This window comes from Vombatus ursinus, unplaced genomic scaffold, assembly GCF_900497805.2.
Source record: "Vombatus ursinus unplaced genomic scaffold, bare-nosed wombat genome assembly UNPS02014804.1, whole genome shotgun sequence".
Lineage (NCBI taxonomy): Eukaryota > Metazoa > Chordata > Mammalia > Diprotodontia > Vombatidae > Vombatus > Vombatus ursinus.
This window is the reverse complement of record NW_020954582.1, coordinates 7,442,940-7,448,438: the sequence shown is the minus strand read 5'-3', so window position 1 is coordinate 7,448,438 and position 5,499 is coordinate 7,442,940. Positions and strand designations below refer to the sequence as shown.

At 42.3% G+C, this 5,499-nt stretch overlaps 1 pseudogene; it reads left to right on the top strand.

The window, feature by feature from the left end:
- The first annotated feature begins 4,592 nt into the window (after positions 1–4,592).
- On the top strand, positions 4,593–5,208 carry LOC114051634 (annotated as a pseudogene).
- The last annotated feature ends 291 nt before the right edge of the window (positions 5,209–5,499 follow it).

The following is a 5,499-nucleotide window of genomic DNA, read 5'->3' as shown; positions in this document are numbered from 1 at the left end:
ATCCCGCATCTCTCTAAGCTTTGTTTTCACTTTACTTTTGATAGAGTTAAATGCTGCCTTCTTAGAGACAGAGGAACTATCCAGCTAGTAAACCCTGTGGATTTCTCATTTTACATTTAGCAGCTTCTGAATTTTCTCATCATTTCTCATCAAACCAATCCTGATAGTTCTGAGTGTTCTGGCCCAGAGGAGTAAATGTGGTGCTGTACATCAAATCTCTGAAAGCTGCCCAATCCTTTTCAGCTCCACTGTTGCCAAACATGTGTTAGCTCAGTTTAACTGTTCAATTATGGAGAAGTGCTCTAATCTGTTGATATTGAGTCTTCTGGTAGACCTCTTGTCTTGGGGCCTATGCTTTCGTGGAATGCAAATGTTTAACTTAGAGAAGATAAATCTGTGATCAGTCCAGCACTCTGCACCACACATCGCCTTTGTCACTCTCACATCCTGCCTGTCTCTTCTCCTTACAATGATAGAGTCTATTAAACACCAATGTTTGCTGTGAGGGCGCATCCATGAAGTTTTACTGTGTTTAGGTAAATGCAAGACATTGTTGATGATAAGAAGGTCATGAGATGCACAAGTCTTCAGTAATAAGTGACCATTGCTGTTGCTGTTTCTGACTCCTTTCCTCCCAAGGACTCCCTGATATGTCTGAAAGTCTGTGCCTATTCTTGTGTTAAAGTCACCCAGAATTACAAATTTGTCGTGTTTGGCACATTGATGATGAGGGTCTCCAGGTCTTCATAAAATTTTTTGACCTCATCAGGGTTCATCATGGTGGAATTCACACTGATAATGGTGGCATGGCACTGTCCTGCAAGTGGCAATCACATTGTCATGAGCCTGTCATTCACTCCTTTTGGGAGGCATCCAAGGTTTTTGATTAGATTAGCTTGGATTGCAAATTCCATGCAAACTTCACATTGTTCCCTATCACTGTGGCCACTCTAGAAAAAAACACGTATCAAGCTCTGACTTTGGTAATCCGGCCTTCGTTTGCCTGCCTTGTTCCACTCAGGGCTGCTATTTGGATGCCGTACCTGCTGAGTTCTCTCATGACAAGAGCTGTTCTTCTTTCAGGCCTACTGGGTCTCTTATTGTCCACAAGCATGAGCACATTCCATGCGCTGATGGTGAGTGGAATTGTCTTTGCAAAAATTTTTGTACATTGTTTTTGTGTGTGTGTGAGCTTTGACTACAGGGTTGGATCTCCACCTGCCGAGGTAAATAGGCCAGGGTTAGGTTAGGTGAAGCCGACCATCTTTAGGGCATCTTTTCTAGCCCCTTCCTCATGTCAGAAGGTGAGCAGTGAGGTCCTTAAAAAGGCTGCTCAGACACCCAGGGGGCTGCTGAATCCCACTGCTGCTTCAGTCCAGTGAAAAGATGACCCTATGGCTTGGGCTGCCTGTGTGCAGGGCTGTGACTACAGCTCCCAGTTTATCTGCACCCGCTGCCTTGTCACTTGTCTGTGACACAAGGTAGGTAAAAATGGTAAAATGGTGTGGGGGATGTCTTTGGACCTGTGCATAAATTGGATTTAAGTGAGGCAGAGCTGCATGAAGTTGTCAGCCTCAATCTCCTTTTCAGAGTCATCACGGTCCAGTAACAGGACGGAGCCAAGATGAATGGTGATGGCTTGAGATGCAGCGGATGACCTTGGCGTCTTTGATGGCTAGCCAAGCTTGAAGTGCTCCACAGCACCTGCTTCAGCTGCTTTCATGTTCTCCTCAGCCCATTCCACCAGGGGAAGTCTTCACATGCTTGGTGTAGACACCCCCTAACTTGTTGATGGCTTAGGCCCATTGGTTGCCCTCAGCGTTGATTAGCCCATCTGCCAAATTGGTTTACTTGAGTGTGGCTGCCATACATGCTATAGTTTTTTGGAGACTTGAGTGGCAGGTAGTCACCAAAAGTGGATGATCAGCCCCAAAAAGGGTTCAGCAGCCCTCACTCCAGAGGAACTAGTCTTCCCTGAACACTCATACATCATAGGTGGTATGTACACGTGGCACTGTGGTATGGAGGAAGGGCTATACAGGCCTAGAATGACTTAGGAAAAGTTCCAAACTGATCTATCAGAGCCCAGGGTGCTTCCATGAATGGACTCCAAGATTCTAGAGGGCATGGGAGACATGTAGATAATAGATAAATATAAATTCTTAATCAAGGAGAAAAATAACTTCATAAGTACTAGATGGGGGGCCATGGTTAGGTCTAATTTGTCTAAAAAATATCTAGGAGTTTTAGTAGATTTCAAACTCCATACTAATTACCAGTGATATGGTAGGCAAAAGCCATAAGTGATCTTGGGCTGCAATAAGATAGACAGCACTTAGAGGAATAAGAAGGTAATAGCAATAAGAAATGACCAAAGAGTCAGTTTCAGAGAAACCAGGGAAGACTTATATGAATGGATGCAGAGTGAAGGGACCAGAACCAGGAGAGCAAGTTGTACAATAACACCATTGTAAAAATGAAGTTTTGAAAGACTTAAGAACTCTGATCGATGCAATGGTCAATGATAATGTCAGAGGAGTCACAATGGAGCCAGCTGTCTACCTCCTGACTCTGGGTGCAGAATAAGAAGACATATATTTTCAGTCATAGCCAGGGTGAAGATCTATCTATCTATCTATCTATCTATCTATCTATCTATCTATCTATCTATCTATCTATCTATCTATCTATCTCTCTCTCTATCTATCTATCTCTCTATCTATCTATCTATCTATCTATCTCTCTATCTCTCTATCTCTCTATCTCTCTATCTATCTATCTATCTATCTATCTATCTATCTATCTATCTCTCTATCTATCTATCTATCTATCTATCTATCTATCTATCTCTCTATCTATCTATCTATCTATCTATCTATCTATCTATCTCTCTGTCTGTCTGTCTGTCTGTCTGTCTGTCTATCTATCTATCTATCTGTCTGTCTGTCTGTCTGTCTATCTATCTATCTATCTATCTTTTTGCTTCACTCTGCATATTTGTTACAAGAGATTTTTTTTCTTCTCCTTTTGCAATTTGGGAGAATGGATTGCAGGGAGAGAAAGGCTGGGGCTAGGGTCGCTGAGAATGAAGAAAGAAAAGGGAACAGAAAGAAGGAAAGCAGGAATGGAAAAGAGGGAAGAAGAGGAAAAGGAGAGAAGAGTGTGAAAGAGAGGAGATGAAAGGAAAGGAAAGAGCAAAGTGAGATACAAGGTCACTGAAACATGTTTTAATGCATTAAAGGGAATAGAAGGAAGGACATAAAGAATCTTAGACAAATAGGATAACCATGAATGCTACATGTTGAATTTGTTAAATATTTTCAAAGAAAAAACAATATGTACGTAGTAGAGATCCACGTTTTTTATGTATAGTCCTATTTTTCCGTTTTACCCTAGATACAGAAATTTGGTGTTAAGTTTAGAATAAAAAAGAAGAATAAAATTAACAACAAAAAGGAAAGCAATGATTCCTCTATATTCCACTTTGGTCAGATTGCATCTGGAGGAGTGTGTTTAGTTCTGGTTACCATAGCTTAGGGAGGGACATCAATACATTGGGAATCTTCCAGAGATGGAAAATTTGGAGGGTAAAAGGTCTTTAGTCCATGTCATATGAGGATAAATGAAGGGACTTTGGCAAGAGGATTCTAGGCAGATGGTGGAGTAGGTCAGAAAACTTTTGACTCTCCAGATTTCCTTCCCAAACACAAAAAGACAGACCATCACCTCAGAGTAGCATAAATAAACATGGGGTAAAGCAGTTATCATCCTAAGACAATTTGAGAAGACCCCAGGAAAGAGCAGACCTCCAGGGGTGGAGGTTCAGCCCGAGTAAAGTGCAAACACCTCCAGACTGGAGACTGCAGAATCAACAAAGAGCAAGCCCTGGGGGGAGTGGGACAGCTGGGTTGAAAGGCAGCTTCAGCCTCAGAAACTTTCATCTTGAAGACAATGTGGGGGGCTGGCAGCTGAGTAGAAAAAGATTGAAGAACTTCTGTTGAGGGACGCCAAGCACAGCTGTGCTAACTAGAGGCACCCCATGACGTGGCTGTGGGGAGAAGGAGCTAGCATGCGTCCGGTGAATGCAGGAGTGAGGGTCAGGGGTCCTGTTGGCTGTGGGCACTTGCAGGAGGGCAGAGTCCTTGGTTTCAGGTCAGGGGCAGCGAGGACCACTGTAGTGTGCAGCTACCCGAGCGACCACAGGGAGCAAAAGCATTTTTGGGACAGTGTGACTGGGGGCCCTAGCTGTGGCTTAGAGGCGGAGGACAGCTTAAGGTTGGGCCCCAAAATAGACCTCAGAAAATAACAGTAAGAAGGACCTGAGGCTCGGGACATTACTGCCCATACCTCAGGACTACAACTTGATTACACTAATAGCTGCTAAAAACAAAATAAAACAAAAAAGAAATAAAAATAAGTAAGCAAAGGAGAAAGAAAATGACCATAGATAGTTCATATTCAGAGGAAGATAATGGAGCTAAAAAAGCCACTTATTTTTCAAAGAAAAATGTCAAATGGTTCCAAGCACAAAAAGATTTTTTGGAAGAAATTAGGAAGGCCCTTAAAAATCAAATAAGAAGGGCGCTAAAGTCATGGACGTGAAGAACTCTGGCATGGTTACTTCCAAAATAACTGCCTTATCTGTCAGTGCAAAAAAAGTTAAGGGCAATGCTGCAGATTGGCAGAATTTATTATCGAAATGGGAGACTCAACAATATGGGGTTTTCTGTTGCAAACAAACTAGGAAACATCAAAGTCTGCGCACTTACTGAAGACGAGGTGGAACAGCATTGCTTCTGGCTTGCATTCTCAAAAGGTGCATCCAAAATATAATGAGGCACCTGAGATGCTGTGTGAGGAGCTTCATGACACCTTGGAAAACTTGGCTGAGGTGCAGGTGAAAATGGAAAACTAACATCAGCCACTAAGGGAATGTGTAACCTAGAAAATTGCCATCGTGGAAATGGAAATTATCAAACACCTTTTTTCTATACACGGCCCTCCTTGTATGAAGTTTCCCAAAAGCTTTCAGAAATGTACAAGAAGGAAATACTCCTCAAACGCATCATCGTGGAAGAGCTCACCCATGTTACGAACCAGGATCTCATTTTAAGCTACTTATCTATATGGTTGTACCAGCCCTATATTGAGAACAGCAGGCTTGATGTGGAAAGCATGATGCTTGAAACTGGACATTGAGCATTATAACTTTTCCAAAACCATTTCATTAAGTCCAAACTCCCAAAACCAGAATGAACCTTTCTTTCCAGGTCTTATCATATAGGTCCATTGTTGCCTCATACATTTCCATAGTAACTACCCATGGCTGTGTTCTTCCTCAGCTTTTCCCACTGCTAACTTCCCACCAGCAGTATGACATTCTCTGAGTAGTTTGTGGCATTTCTCTCAGATGGTGGATTATTGATTATCAATGGATTATTATGATCCATCAGACAACTCAAAATAAAATCCTATGAGATTTTACCTCAAAAAGCAAGT